The following is a 17,738-nucleotide window of genomic DNA, read 5'->3' on the forward strand; positions in this document are numbered from 1 at the left end:
GAAGTGAGTCTCAGACCATATGTAGATCCGTTTGTTGGGTGGGTTCACGCCACGCACAAACGAGCACCAGCCACAAAAGCAGGGCGTCTTTTTTGAGAGAATTCATCACGATAGCTGCCTTTGGCTCTACTCTAATTGGCAAGAGCCTTTGCCTTTCTTGGCTATGTAAATAGAGGGAGAAGACAGCTTTCACAGGCATTTGAGTGAAGAGAAATGGCCTTAAAGAGGTGAAGGGGCCGAGTAACTTGTTTATATCGCGTCAAAAAAATGACATAAAACACGTATTCACATGTGAATCAGTTTACCATAATACCAAAAGAACTAAGTCATAGATAAACCAGATTACCACATAACATTGTTCATAACAATAACAATAAACACAACCAGCAACAAACACGGATTTCAATTACTTCCACAAACCAACACTTGGCTTCAATTCCCACCACGAAGTCGAAGAACAAGGTGAAGAGTAGACTCTTTCTGAATATTGTAGTCTGCAAGAGTCCTTCCATCCTCAAGTTGCTTCCCCGCAAAGATCAACCTCTGCTGGTCCGGTGGAATCCCTTCCTTGTCCTGAATCTTCGCCTTCACATTGTCGATCGTATCCGAACTCTCCACCTCCAACGTAATTGTCTTCCCAGTCAATGTCTTCACAAAGATCTGCATACCGCCACGGAGTCGTAGAACCAAGTGAAGAGTCGATTCCTTCTGAATGTTGTAGTCTGCAAGAGTCCGACCGTCCTCCAGCTGCTTACCCGCAAAGATCAACCTCTGCTGGTCTGGTGGGATCCCCTCCTTGTCTTGGATTTTCGCTTTCACATTGTCGATCGTGTCTGAACTCTCGACTTCCAACGTGATAGTCTTTCCGGTCAACGTCTTAACGAAGATCTGCATACCGCCTCTTAGACGGAGGACCAAGTGCAGAGTTGATTCCTTCTGGATGTTGTAGTCGGCCAGGGTGCGGCCGTCTTCAAGCTGCTTACCGGCAAAGATCAATCTCTGCTGGTCTGGTGGAATCCCTTCTTTGTCTTGGATTTTCGCTTTCACGTTATCGATGGTGTCCGAGCTTTCRACTTCCAACGTGATGGTCTTTCCAGTCAACGTCTTAACRAAGATCTGCATACCACCTCTGAGACGAAGCACCAAGTGAAGGGTTGATTCCTTTTGGATATTGTAATCGGCGAGGGTACGGCCATCTTCCAGCTGTTTGCCGGCAAAGATCAATCTCTGTTGGTCKGGGGGAATRCCTTCCTTATCCTGGATCTTKGCTTTCACGTTGTCGATCGTGTCAGAACTCTCRACTTCCARTGTGATTGTCTTYCCAGTGAGGGTCTTGACGAAGATCTGCATCCCTCCACGGAGACGGAGGACAAGGTGGAGTGTGGACTCCTTTTGGATGTTGTAATCGGCCAAAGTTCGGCCGTCCTCTAGTTGCTTTCCGGCGAAGATCAATCTTTGCTGATCTGGGGGAATTCCTTCCTTATCCTGGATTTTGGCCTTGACGTTATCGATTGTATCAGAACTCTCGACCTCGAGGGTAATGGTCTTTCCAGTTAGGGTTTTAACGAATATTTGCATCTGTAGACAAAGAAACGAACACTAAGAATCCAATAAACACAGCAGATGAAACAAAACCTGAACATGAATCACAAACAACATGAATCATAAACTACAGAATTCACATCATGAACAACGGGAGGAAGAATCTGATCCAAGAGAAAATCAGACAACCATTCAATTTGACCTCAGATCATAAAAAGCGTCCGATCTATGGTCTCAAAAACACGGAATAAAAGAAACTTATCAAATTGATCTTTTTCATAAAAGGCGTCGGATCTATGGTTCGAAAACACGAAATCTTCGACCTATAGAAAGAATTTCAAGCGGAAAAACGAAGTACAGCTTCGATATTTCAATTAAACACAAAAAATTTCTGATCTTGTTGTAAGACCTAGATGATAAAATCAAAACTCAATTATACAACTTAGAAATAGCCGATTTTCCGATCAAAAAGTTTCCAAGCCCTTTGACGAACATAGAATCAACCATATTTCACATCCAATCAATTATGCACCTTAAAACTAGACGATTTTTCGATCAAAAAGTTCCCATGCCCGTTGACGAACATAAAATCAACCACACAATTTCAGATCAAAACAATCAGTTCATCAAAATCAAAGTATACCAAACCAAAACCACCGATCATCAAATCACAATCTCAAATCAGTATCAAACGATTCAAAAACGCAAGAATCAAACAGAAAATGAAGAAAATGACGATACCTTGAGAGAATTAATGAAGAACACGAACAGATACCAATTAAAAAGAGATTGCTTTCGATTGCAGTGGGGATGAAAGAAAAATGGATATGGGGATGGATTTATAGGAAGAGGATGAAGGATGTGGGTCATACGGCAAGTTGATCATCATGACACGTTATTGCTGTCAAGCTGTAAACCACACGGCAGGAAATGGTATCTATTGGGCTGCCGTTGCCTAACTTTTACGTTTATTTTGTTTTTAGTTAGGGGCATTTTCGTCATTTCAGTGTTAAACAAACTTTTATGCTCTTTGCATTTTCTTTGCCGCCTTATATAAAATACTATATTTTTATAAATGTCAGTGACACGGTTACAAATCGGATAATATGTTATAATAAATGGTTGTTTGTTTCGGAATCGTTAATAGCTAAATTTTGTTTGACAAAAAAAAGTTTATTTTTTAATGGTTTTAAAACCTTCTAAATGATTTTGTATCATGAGTCTTTTTTAACTATTCAGCGTCCTAATTTTATTGTAAACAATTACCAAACAATTATATTTTATTTTGTATTATAACATGAAAGTCTCTTAATCATTCTAAACCAAACAATTCAGTAAACGTCAAACAACCCCCTAAAAATCATGTATATAGTACTATAATAATATCGATTTCTTTAATTATTTGAATTTTTTATGTATAAGATATTAAGTATTGTATTTTTAAACTATTTTATATGGATATTTGATATTTCCAAATTTTTATTTGTGGGAATAAAAAACAAATTAAAACATTGTATGTATTATCTATAAACTCAAAAGTTAAACAAAATTACAGATGTTTATATATGAAGTATAAAACTAGTATCAACCGAAAAAACATGGTAACTATTAAGTTGGTGTGTAGAAAGAAAAAAACTTGGTACCATACAGATCGACCCCTAATTATTCTTCTATCTAGGCATGGCAACGGGATGGTGATGGGACAAGTTTTCTAATCTCCGATTTCTGTGAACGGTCCCAGCCCCGATGGGTGCGGGGATTAACATCTCATCCCCGATTTCTGGTCAAACCCTGATCCTCGTCCTTGTCAAGACCTAATTTTAGAACTTAAATAATATATATACACTATATATATGCCGGATACGGGGCAAGGGATGCACCACCTGGCCCCAACATCGGTTTGAGTTTATCAAGGAACCCCAATCATGGGACCTATTTTAGCGTAAAATCTACGTCCCTGTTCGGATCGAATGAGCCGGATTTCTTACCGGATCAGGATAAATCATCATTCATACTTCTATCGATAAATAATTTTTTATGTTTTTATTTTAATTTGTATGAGAATAAATATTTTCTTTCGAAAGTAAATATATATTTTTATATTCTCATTGGTTATAAGTTGATAAAGGTCATTATCTCCTTTATCATTGAGTAAAAATAATCATTTAATTAAAAATAAAATACATATTTTTAAATTGTATGAATTTTTAATAATATATTTATTTAGTAAATATACGTTTTAGTACAAAACAAATGTCTAAATTCCTATTATAATTATATCTGGTAATAGGTTTTTATTTTTCAATTTTATTATTAATTATAAGATGGATAAATTCATTATATCTGATTATTATAGATTTTTATACTTCTTACGTTTCGCACCTTAATTTTCTTTACCACATGATCCTTTGCTTTGAGATATATATATATATATATAGGGGAGCGATCAAATGCAAACCACTTAATTTGTACAAACCATGCAAACTTCATTCAACCAATCATAATTTTTCATTTTGTTTATTTTTTTGTAATTATGAGAGGTTGATTAATTATTTTTATTGTGGAGGGTGTTAATCATAGATATTATCATCTTCATTATTTTAATTTTATAAAAATACATGAAACAGTTTCATTAATTTTAGAGAAATACATGAAACAGTTTCATTAAGTATTATATGAAACAATTTCACAACCATATATGAAACAAATTCGTCAAAAAAAGTATTATATGAAACAATTTCACAAGATTAAACAATTTAATGAAAAAAATTCATAAGATTAAGCAATGAAATCGACGGATGAAGGTGGTTTGCAAGGTTTACACAAATGAAGGCGGTTTTCATTTGATCAGTCCTCTATATATATATATATATATATATATTATAAAATATTTGACAAAAACTTTTAAAAATCAATTTTTATGCACGTAGTACTGTTTATTGATGCATATTACTTAAAATTTAAGATTACAAGTAAATTGTGCATAAGTACAACTTATTAAGCTCCATATTTGAATTCGTATAACTAACTGCAGATAAACATAATCAAATATTGGATAAACATCTCATTTTAAATATGAAAAATTAAAATATAATTAGGATAATCATTAAGTTCTAACTGAATACTTAGTTATTATCTTTATAAAAAAAATTATATTATTAAACCTAAATTAAATTTCTTGTATACTAAACCTAAATTAAATTGTAATTAAAAAAATTGAATTAAGAAAATTACACCAAAACATAAGAACTTTTAAAAAAATTAATTTGATACTGATATCGATATTTTTTTTTTAATTATATTATATTTTCAAATTTATATTTTATTCAAAAATAAAAAATTATCGTTTTCTCAAAACCAAATAAAACCGTATTATATCGACATAAAAATTGAATAAAACGATACACTGAAATCAAGATATGTCTCGATGCATTGCACGAGTACCCTTCTAGTATATGTGTGTGTGTGTGTGTATATATATATAGAGGGATGTTATTCTACACCCTTTGCTATTCCTACACCCTATACAACTCTCATCTCAACCATTCAATTTTTAATTAATTGTTTCCTAATATAAACTATTAATCATAATTAATAAACTCTATTCATATTCCATAAATATTCAAATCATAATAAATGAACTCCAATCATTTCTATAAATATCTCAATTAATTGGGTTGCAAAGGTTGTAYAAATGCACAAGGTTGTAAAAGAAATATACCCTATATATATATATATTATAACCAGTTATCTATACATTTTACTTAAAAATAAGTAGTTTCAATGGATATGGTCAATCAAGTTTAATCATCCATTTGATTGTATCGACTTTCAAAATTCAACATCAAATGATAACGGGTTAACGCAGTTTCACCTAAATAGATTTGATGTTAACTGAAGAACACCATCGATCTGTTTAAACCATTGTGTTTGATCTTTGTTACAAACAAACCATTATTCAACAACAAGCAATTTGGGTTGTGGTGTACTGATTAATACTCGTGGAAGTAGATGAAATCTCATCTTCTCTTGATTAGGATCCAAGTGCTGCTCACAACCCTTGTGACGATGAAGACTCGCATGTGATTACTGTAGGCCATTTCTGATTGCTCAGAGGATTAGGGGCTGTTTGGATTCCTCTTAATGGTGACATTAAGAGGTCTCCTCTTAATCGGTCAGATGTAAAACATGTTTGGCAAAAAAAAATGCCCTCTTAATGGTGACACAAACCTCTTAACCATTTTGAGGATAGATGTTCACTAAACCATTCAGATTACCATTATTCCCTCTTTACCCTTCCACTTTGGCCGCTCCCATCGTCTCCCCCAACCATCGGCTCCATCTTCTCCGGTTATCACCTCCATCTTCTCCGGTGAGTCGCCTCCATCTTCTCCGGTGAGTCGCCTCCATCTTCTCCGGTCGGTCGCGCCTTCCTCAGCAAGCTCCTTCGCCGTCGCCGCCTTCCTCAGCAAGCTCGGTCGCGATTTCCCCCCTTCCACAGCCTCACGTCGCCGTCGCCGCTCGTCGCCTTCCACAACCTCGTCGCCTTCCACAGCCTCACATTGTCGTTGCCGTCGCCGTCGCCGATCCTGTCTAGGGTTTGCATCTCAGTCACTGCTGCGTCCTCTCCTGTCTAGGGTTTGGTTTAGGGTAGCATTTTTCTTTGGAAATTGATGGTGTTTATTGCTAATTTCATGTTTGTAACAATGTTAATGATGATTGGATTACCTATATTTTGCAATTTCTTGAGGATTTGTGATCTTGATATGAAGAACATCTTTTTTTTCTAAAAAAATGTTTAGAATTGATTGTATTTCTTGAGGGTTAAAATGGTAATTTGCTGTCATTCAGAAAACAATTACCAAACAACTTTGTTTCATTCAGCACTTAACCATTCTGACCCTCTTAGCCATTCTAACCTCTTAGCTATTCTGAACTAAATCATTCAGCAACTGCCAAACAGCCCCTTAGTCGATGCACATAAGCTGACCTAGATACTCACGAGTCACGGTTACCCAAAACTATGAACAAATTTATCTCGAGTTCGAGTCGATCTCAAACACACAATAGAACCCGTTTAACATAAAGAGCCAAGCTTCATAAAAACAATTTTCGACTCGACTTGTCCAAAAGCTCGATTAAATTTTTTGAGTCGAACCAATAAACAAATAAAACGAGCCCATAAATGAGCATCGAACTCGATAACTCAAAAAATATTCGAGCTCGATAACTCTATATTGAAAAAGTTATTTGAGCTCGAGTCGAATTTGCACTAGTACAATTTTTTCGATCCGAGCTCAACTATCCTACTACTCAACTCGACTCATTTACATCTCATATTGTTAGTGGTTTTCAATTTATATGTAACTAAAAGTATAAAAGAAGGCATCATGGGTGTGAATACTTTAACGTATTAGAGATATGTATGATGATATGAGCAAATAATGATACAATAATAAATATTAAATTTAATTCAAAAATTAACAACTTTTTAATATTTTAAAACACAATAATAACTTTTATCAAAACAAATCATTATCACAACACACATCAATTTTTATGACCAATTCTTCTAGAAACCCATCAACCACTATTTTAACGGAAACTAAAATCATAAAAATAACACTAAATTTTATCGTTTACAATTTTTAATCATCTATTTAGCATTAAGTATTAATTGATGTGCACGGTAACCTAAATACAAAAAAAATTGATTTTTGACTTTGATTTGAACGATGTGACATCTAGTTGTCGTCGGCTGAGTCTTATGCATCGCCTGCTGCATAACATGCAACGGGTCCACTAGCAGTAACTTTGGTAACTTCGGATGACTCTTTTGAATAACAAGTTTTTCTTCATGCTCAAGTTTATGTATACGACAACTGTAATAAGTGACTAAATAATCTTTTTCATATAATTCATTGTAGGAGGTCTTGTTTCCTACTAAACCTTTCAACATCGGTTGTAGTAATCGAAAAAAACCTACCTCACCATTAAAGCTGCTCAAGGTAAAAAACTCAATTTTAAAATTGCTCCAACTTCATATAGGTTTTTGGTTACCAACTTGTATGGGATTTTGATTTGTATTTTTGCACCACATTTTATGTTATATGTAAACTAATGGGTTCTTGTATTGCAATACAGAAGCCTACCTCACCATCAAAGCTGATATACTCTATCAGCACGATCTCTGCACAGTAAGATAGAAAGAAAACCCAAACTCATAATTTTGAATGAACTCCTGCTTTAGATGGGTTTTTGTAAACTAATTGATTTGAGATTTTGATTTTTATTTCTGTACCACAAAAATCAGTTATGTTTAGGGATGGATGAGCTCAATTTTAGCAGCAGTTGTCATTCAATGGCAGAACCCTTAAACTGAGAAGAAATCCCAATCCCAGCAAAGATTCAAGCGTCAAGCTTCTCAATTCACCATTGAATGTTTAGATCCATTTAATTTAATATATCTACCATCTTATGATTCATTGTTTCCACGTAAGCGATGTCACTTGCCTTTCGGGTGACCATAACCAAGACCCAGAATCTTAACCATTAACGACCTAATCAACCGTTGTTCTATTTATCTTAATTAAGGTCGAAATCATTGAAACCCAATTCACCAAACACCAAACCATCAAATTTCCGAATGTAACCCAAACAAGTTCGCAATTTGTTCAATAAACTAAAACACCATCAATTCCCCACAACCAACACTCCCCCAAATATCATAGCTTCAATTCCCACCACGAAGACGAAGAACAAGGTGAAGGGTAGACTCCTTCTGAATATTATAGTCAGCAAGAGTCCTTCCATCCTCCAGCTGCTTACCCGCAAAGATTAGCCTCTGCTGGTCAGGTGGGATTCCCTCCTTGTCTTGGATTTTCGCCTTCACGTTGTCGATGGTGTCCGAACTCTCGACTTCCAACGTGATCGTCTTGCCGGTCAACGTCTTAACGAAGATCTGCATACCACCTCTTAGACGCAGAACCAAGTGCAGAGTTGATTCCTTCTGAATGTTGTAGTCGGCCAGGGTGCGGCCGTCTTCGAGCTGCTTACCGGCAAAGATCAATCTCTGCTGGTCTGGTGGAATCCCTTCTTTGTCTTGGATTTTCGCTTTGACGTTATCGATGGTGTCCGAGCTTTCAACTTCCAACGTGATGGTCTTTCCAGTCAACGTCTTAACGAAGATCTGCATACCACCTCTGAGACGAAGCACCAAGTGAAGGGTTGATTCCTTTTGGATATTGTAATCGGCGAGGGTACGGCCATCTTCCAGCTGTTTGCCGGCAAAGATCAATCTCTGTTGGTCTGGGGGAATGCCTTCCTTATCCTGGATCTTGGCTTTCACGTTGTCGATCGTGTCAGAACTCTCGACTTCCAGTGTGATTGTCTTTCCAGTGAGGGTCTTGACGAAGATCTGCATCCCTCCACGGAGACGGAGGACAAGGTGGAGTGTGGACTCCTTTTGGATGTTGTAATCGGCCAAAGTTCGGCCGTCCTCTAGTTGCTTTCCGGCGAAGATCAATCTTTGCTGATCTGGGGGAATTCCTTCCTTATCCTGGATTTTGGCCTTGACGTTATCGATTGTATCAGAACTCTCGACCTCGAGAGTAATGGTCTTTCCAGTTAGGGTTTTAACAAAGATCTGCATCTGTAGACATAGAAACGAACACTAAGAATCCAATAGAACACAGCAGATGAAACAAAACCTCAACATGAATCACAAACTACAGAATTTTCTAAAGTACGTCTAGAAAACACAATTTTATTTGCCAGAATTCACATCATGAACACCGGGAGGAAGAATCTTATCCATGAAAAAATCAGACCACCATTCAATTTAACCTCAGATCATAAAAAGCGTCGGATCTATGGTCTCAAAAACACGGAATCTCAAAAACTTATCAAATTGATCTTAGATCATATAAAGCGTCGGATCTAAGGTTTGAGAACACGAAATTTTCAACCTATACAAAGAATTTCAAGCGGAAAAATGAAGTACAGCTTCGATATTTCAATTGAACACAAAAAATTTCTGATCTTGTTGTAGAACCTAGACGATAAAATCAAAACTCAATTATACAACTTAGAAATAGCCGATCTTCCGATCAAAAAGTTTCCAAGCCCTTTGACGAACATAGAATCAACCATATAATTTCACATCCAATCAATTATGCAACTTAAAACTAGACGATTTTTCGATCAAAAAGTTCCCATGCCCGTTGACGAACATAAAATCAACCACACAATTTCAGATCAAAACAATCAGTTCATCAAARTCAAAGTATACCAAACCAAAACCACCGATCATCAAATCACAATCTCAAATCAGTATCAAACGATTCAAAAACGCAAGAACCAAACAGAAAATGAAGAAAATGACGATACCTTGAGAGAATTAATGAAGAACACGAACAGATACCAATTAAAAAGAGATTGCTTTCGATTGCTGTGGGGATGAAGGAAAGATGGATATGGGGATGGATTTATAGGAAGAGGAAGAAGGATGTGGGTCATACGGCAAGTTGATCATCATGACACGTGTATGGTGGAGATTAAAGGGTATTGCTGTCAAGCTGTAAACCACACGGCAGGAAATGGTATCTATCGGGCTGCCGTTGCCTAACTTTTACGTTTATTTTGTTTTTAGCTAGGGGCATTTTCGTCATTTCACTGTTAAACAAATTTTCCCTTGCCGCCTTATATACAATACTATATTTTTATAAAAGTCACTGACATCAATTAAATTGATTTTATTATAATATTAAGTATTTAAATTTGGTTGATATTTGATCTTAAGGGGTTGTTTGTTTATTTTTTTAATAGTTTTATTAAAATATAGTCTTTGAATCATTAATTTTGTTTGATAAAAAAAAGTTTGTCTCCTAATGGTTCTAAAATCTTCTGAATAATTTTGTATTATGGATCTTCTTAACCATTCAGCGTCCTAATTTTACTGTAAACAATTATCAAACAATTATATTTTATTTTGTATTATAACATGAAAGTATCTTAATCATTCTGCACCAAACCATCCACCAACTGTCAAATAACCCCTAAAACAATTATATTTTATTTTGTATTATATCATGATAGCATCGGAAGTCTGAAAGGTATCCAAAAGATTCTTACTGTATTACATTTGTTAAGCAATTGTTGATATGAATTTCGACAATGCAAAATTTTATGAAAATCAAGAGAATTTTGCAAAATGTTTGCACTTGATTTTACAAAAACAAATTATTGATTTAGATTTCAAACTTTAAACGTTTGTAAGTTTACAGAAACAAACAACCTTATTGATTCAAATTTCAGACTTTAATACCACTTTTTATTAATCAAAAGTGAAATAAGACTTTAGACTTCAACACTTAATAAAAAACAAACGTCACCAAACTGTATACTTTTTTATTCTCATTAATTATGAGATGATAAAAGTCATTATCCCCTTTATCATTGAGTATAAAATAATTATTTGATTAAAAAATATAATAATTATATATTTTTAAATTATATAACTTTTTTAATTATATATTTATTTAGTATATATTCGTTCCATTCCAAAACAAACGTCGAAATTTCTATTATAATTATATCTTGTAATAGATTTTTATTTTCCAATTTTTTAATAATAAAATGGATAAATTAATTATGCTTCTATTATTAAGGGTTAACTTGTAATATAATTAATTAAAACGTTTGATAATTATACATTTCTAACACTGTATTTTTCAAATGTGTACACTAATTATGGATACAGGAAGTGATAAACATTTACTTTAAAAAATAGAAATCTACTTTTGGAAAAACTTTAATAAAAACATGGACATTTACTTTGGAGAGTTAAGATGAGAAAACGTAAGAAAGGATCTCCACTCTTGAATGCACATTAGGATTAGATGCATCGGATCAATTCTCGTATGGGTTCGAGATTAAAGGTGATCAAAGGTCTTGATCCCTTCTTAAGTTTCTCACTTTAACTTTCCTCCTCACATGATTATTGTTAACCATCATTTTTGTGTTAACTTTGAAAACTCTCTCAACCAATCAAATTCCATTATTCTTATAGGTTTATGTCTTGTTCATTTTACCCTTACAAGGGTATTGTAGTAAATTGAATTCATTTGTAACCCCCAAACAATTAATAGGGAGTTACAAACAATCAAATCCCAAAAAATATGCATTCATATTATTAAAAAAAAAATTACTATTGATCTTCAATGTTCATTCTTGTATGAATTCCTAAATTGCATAAGAAATACGATAGTAACGATTTTCGGTATTGATCAATTTAAACAAAAATGAACCGTGAACACAATTTGAACACAAATGAACAACCGTGAACACAATTTGAACACAATTTGAACACAAATGAACCATGAACACTATTTGAACAAATTAACAGATGAACACAAATTAACAGATGTTACCTTAATTTTGTGGGACGTCTATGTATGTGAATATATGAGCAAAAAATTGCACATATCGTGTTCATTTGTGTTCATATCATGTTCATATTGTGTTCACGGTTCATTTGTGTTCAAATTGATCAATACCGAAAATTGTTACTACCGTGTTTTTTATGCGATTTAGAAATTTATACAAGAATGAACATGGAAGATCAATAGTAAAAAAATAATACTAATAATATGAATGCATATTTTTTGGGATTTGATTATTTGTAACTCCCAATTAATTGTATAAACAAATAAAACGAGCCCATAAATGAGAATCGAACTCGATAACTCAAAAAATATTCGAGCTCGATAACTCTATATTGAAAAAGTTATTCGAGCTCGAGTTGAGTTCGCACTGATACAATTTGTTTTGATCTGAGCTCAACTATTCTACTACTCAACTCGGCTCGTTTACATCCCGTTCTCTTAGGGGGCGTTTGGTTTGCAGGAATGAAATGGAATTGGAAGGATTTGAATTTGAAATCCATTCTAATCCTGCGTTTGGTTTGTAGGAATGGTAGGATTTAAAATCCTGGGATTCATTTAAAATCCCACCAACACTGGATTTGAGAATCCTTTGAAAATACACGGGATTTTGAAATCCATTCCCGTGGGATTTCATTCTTCCCCTTCTCGTCACAGATTACATCGCTGTCTCCTCCATTGCTCATCGTCGCTGTCGCCCTTTGTCTCCGTCACCCATCGTCAACAGGTAAATCCCTTTTCCTCTTTTCCCCTTTTCGATTTCTCTCTAAACTATGAATACAAATTAGGTTAAATCCTTCAATTTTGACAAATTAGGTTGAATATACATGAACACATATTAGGTTAAAAAAATTATACGAAATATTAGAAACCAAATCCTACAAACCAAACAGAGGAATGGATTTCAAATCCAATCCAATCATGCAAACCGAACACATGATGGATTTTAAATCCAATCCAATCCAAATCCCATGGAATCCAAATCCCTCTTGAAAATTCAAATCCTTCAAAAACATTCCTGCAAATCAAACGCACCCTTAGTGGTTTTCAATTTATTTCTAAATATAATATGTAACTAAAAGTATAAAATAAGGCATCATGGGTGTGAATTCTTTAAAGTATTTTAGAGATATTTATGATGATATGAGCAAATAATGATACAATAATAAATATTAAATTTAATTTAAAAATTGATAATTTTTTAATAATTTAAAGCACAATAATAACTTTTATTATGACCAATTCTTCTAGAAACCCATCAACCACTATTTTAACGGGCATTTAAAAAATAGAATTATAAAAATAACACTAAATTTTATCGTTTATAATTTTTAACCCCCTATTTAGCATTAAGCATTAATTGATGTGTACGATAACCTAAATACAAAAAAATAATTGATTTTAGACTTTGATTTGAGCGATGTGACACCTAGCTACCGTTGGTTGAGTCTTACGTATTGTTTGGTGCGTAACGCGTAATAGGTCCACTAGCAGTAACTTTGGTAACTTCATAAAACCCTTTTGAATAACAAGCTTTTCTTCATGCTCAAATTTATGTATTCGACAACTGTAATAAGTGACTAAATAATCTTTTCATATGATTCATTGTAGGAGGTTTTGTTTCTTACCAAACCCTTCAACATCGGTTGTAGTAACCAAAAGAAACCTACCTCACCATTGAAGCTGCTCGAGGTAAAAAAAAAATTTGAAATTGCTCCAACTCCATATAGGTTTTTGGTTACCAACTTCATTGAAATGATGCTTGTAGTTGTCGTTAAATGAAGCATATGACAGTTTTTGGTGGTTTAAGTGTGGTAATGTTGTTTGTAAAATAATTATGTATCGCCTATGGCTACATATGCAGTTAGTGGTGTTAAGACCAAAAATTCTTTATTCACGAGCTTTGTTACTTTCATACGAGTTACATTATGATGCATTTTCTTGTCGTTGGATGAGGGAAAAAGTTTACTTTGACTTGAAATCTATGGGGAAAAAAAGTTATTTCATTTGGCTTTTTTAACCTCAGATTCATGGTACAATAGTGATTTGAATTGATCCATGACACGAGTAATCTACAAAAGCAATAAAGTAAAGACGGAACTAAAGGGGGTCCGCATTAAGCTTTGGATTTAGCGATACTGAAATTTTGGAAGGTCTTCATGAAAAAATATGAAATATAGCAACAAAAAATTGATTATAACAACACTCCTTTTTTGATAAAAATGAGTATGATTTGTCTAATTTACCATCAGAAGGTGAGCAATTGTCAACATTTAACCAATATGTGATAAAATTCTTTTTATTTTGATGACCTACCGAGATCTTTGAATGCTACTAGATATTTTCCAAGACTAGCGGAAGGCTTAAGCTCGTCTACCGTAGGATTCAAACTTGAGCAAAGTCGCTCCTTTCCTTTAACTTAGCTACACGTCTAGAGACTTCCCTTCACAATAAAATTTAACACCTTTGCTCACCCGAATATAAATGCTCTCTCTCTATCGAAATCAGTATTCACAAAGGCAACTTTACGTTACGTCTCAAAGAGATATCACTGGACGACAAAAAGATGTTAGTGAAGCCTTTGAAAAAAATTCAATCATACCGGAATCTACATTTACACAAACGTACATCAAAAAGTTTTACAAAAGTATAATCAACAATTAAAATTTTACATGATGAACAAGGTAGGTCATCAGAAATTTTTGGTGTCATGTTTTTATTGAAATCATTGCACCATTTTTTACAAGAATATTTACAGATGACACCACAAAAACTGAACAGTTCGGAATTACGGATGAGAAATATTTATAAATGATCATATTTCTTTATTCAGTCAAAAATGCTAAGTTTTATAATAAGTTTCGAATATACGAGTTTAAAAACTCTTATCATAAATAATTGTTTTTTCATTCGATCTTTGCTAATTTTATTATAAACAATTACCAAATAATTAACCTTAACCTTCCGTTTATTTTATTTAGGGACGAGAGTTGATACATTGAAAACCAATTAACCAAACACCAAACCATAAAATTTCCCGATGCAACCAATTCACACACAAGTTCCAAATTTCATCACCAAACTAAAACCATCGAGAGTTCCCACAACCAACACTTAACCAAATATCCCAGAGCTTCAATTCCCACCACGAAGACGAAGAACAAGGTGAAGGGTAGACTCCTTCTGAATATTATAGTCAGCAAGAGTCCTTCCATCCTCAAGTTGCTTCCCTGCAAAGATAAGCCTCTGCTGATCCGGTGGAATCCCTTCCTTGTCCTGAATCTTCGCCTTCACATTGTCGATCGTATCCGAACTCTCCACCTCCAACGTAATYGTCTTCCCAGTCAATGTCTTCACAAAGATCTGCATACCGCCACGGAGTCGTAGAACCAAGTGAAGAGTCGATTCCTTCTGAATGTTGTAGTCTGCAAGAGTCCGACCGTCCTCCAGCTGCTTACCCGCAAGGATCAACCTCTGCTGGTCAGGCGGGATTCCCTCCTTGTCTTGGATTTTCGCTTTCACATTGTCGATGGTGTCCGAACTCTCAACTTCCAACGTGATTGTCTTGCCGGTCAACGTCTTAACGAAGATCTGCATACCCCCTCTTAGACGAAGAACCAAGTGCAGAGTTGATTCCTTCTGGATGTTGTAGTCGGCCAAGGTGCGGCCGTCTTCAAGTTGCTTACCGGCGAAGATCAATCTCTGCTGGTCTGGTGGAATCCCTTCTTTGTCTTGGATTTTCGCTTTCACGTTGTCGATGGTATCCGAGCTTTCGACTTCCAACGTGATGGTCTTCCCGGTCAACGTCTTCACGAAGATCTGCATCCCACCACGGAGACGGAGGACAAGGTGGAGTGTGGACTCCTTTTGAATGTTGTAGTCGGCGAGAGTACGGCCGTCCTCGAGCTGCTTCCCAGCGAAGATCAACCTTTGCTGATCTGGAGGAATACCTTCCTTATCCTGGATCTTGGCTTTCACGTTGTCGATCGTGTCAGAACTCTCGACTTCCAATGTGATTGTCTTTCCGGTGAGGGTCTTGACGAAGATTTGCATCCCTCCACGGAGACGGAGGACAAGGTGGAGTGTGGACTCCTTCTGAATGTTGTAATCGGCCAAAGTTCGGCCGTCCTCGAGTTGCTTTCCGGCGAAGATCAATCTTTGCTGATCTGGGGGAATTCCTTCCTTATCCTGGATTTTAGCCTTGACGTTATCGATTGTATCAGAACTCTCGACCTCGAGAGTGATCGTCTTTCCAGTTAGGGTTTTAACGAAGATCTGCATCTGTAGACAAAGAAACCAACAATAAGAATCCATAGAACAAATTCAACTTCGAAGAATCGGATAGAAACGGATGAATTTAACAAAACCTCGACATAAATCACAAACCACAGAATATTCTACATCACGTCTAGAGAACACGATTTTATTTGACAGAATTCGGATCATGAACAGGTGAGGAAGAAAATTATCCAACAGAATATCCAATTTTAACCTCAGGTCATAAAAAGCGTCGGATCTAGGGTTTCAGAACACGGAATAAAATAAACTCCTCAAACAAAAGATCAAATTAAACCCCAGACATAAAAAAGTGACGGAAACACGAAATCTTCAACCTACAAAATGAATTTCAACCGAAAAAATGAAGCACAGCTTCGATACCTAATTGAACACAAAAAACTTATCTTGTTGTAAAGCATAGATGATAGAATCAGAACTCAATTATACACCTTAGAAGTCGCCGATATTTCAATCGGAAAGCTTCCTAGACCGTTGAACAAAAAATCAACCACACAATTTCAGATCTAATCAACCAGTTTATCAAAATAGAAGTATACCAAACCAAAACCACCACCCATCAAATCAAAACCTCAAAATCAAACGATTCAAAAACACAAGAATCAAACAATCAAAACAGAAAATCAAGAACAAGAAAAAGGGGGGAATCACGATACCTTGAGAGAAATGAAGAACAGGAACAGATATCAATTGAAAAGAGATTGTTTTCGATTGCTTTGGTGATGAGGGAAGAACAGATATGGGGGTGGATTTATAGGAAGAGGAGGAAGGGGTCGGTCAGAGCGTAGGATTATTATCGTGACACGTGTACGGTGGAAATTAAAAGGTGTTGCTGTCAGGCTCTGCACCACACGGCAGGGAATAGTATCTAGAGAAGGAGCGTAGTCGTGTACCTCATCGGGTTGCGGTTGCCTAATTTTACGTTTCTTTTGTTTTAAGTTTTGGAGATATATCATCTAGAAACCTCTAAGGGGCACTTTAGTAATTTCATCATTTGCCGTGCTTGATAAAATGCTAAGGGTGCGTTTGGTTTGCGGGATTGGAATGGAATTGGGGGGATTTGGATTTGAAATCCATTCCAATCCAGTGTTTGGTTTGCTGGATTGTGAGGAATTGAAATCCAAGGATTCCTTTGAAATCCCATGAATGATGGATTTAAGAATCCTTCCCTTAGACGTGGGATTTTAGAATCCATTCCTGTGGGATTCTTTTTGCCCTAACCTATCCGTCTCCATCTTCTCCTCCATTTTTATCGTTCACCTCCGTCGCTTTCTCCCAGTCATCTCCGTCGCCGTTGCTTCCCCCCCGGTCATCTTCGTCGCCGTCGCTACCCCCCCCGAGGTCGTCTCCGTCGCCGTCGCTTCCCCCCGAGGTCGTCTCCGTCGCCGTCGCTTCCCCCCGAGGTCGTCTCCGTCGCCGTCGCTTCCCCCCGAGGTCGTCGCCGTCGCTTTCCCTCGA

At 35.7% G+C, this 17,738-nt stretch overlaps 1 pseudogene; it reads right to left on the reverse strand.

Moving 5' to 3' along the window:
- Nucleotides 1-269: 269 nt before the first annotated feature.
- On the reverse strand, nt 270-16,900 carry LOC112522543 (annotated as a pseudogene).
- Between the last annotated feature and the right edge of the window lie 838 nt (nt 16,901-17,738).

Source organism: Cynara cardunculus (assembly GCF_001531365.2).
Source record: "Cynara cardunculus var. scolymus isolate 2C chromosome LG 12, CcrdV1, whole genome shotgun sequence".
In the NCBI taxonomy this organism is placed as follows: Eukaryota; Viridiplantae; Streptophyta; class Magnoliopsida; order Asterales; family Asteraceae; genus Cynara; species Cynara cardunculus.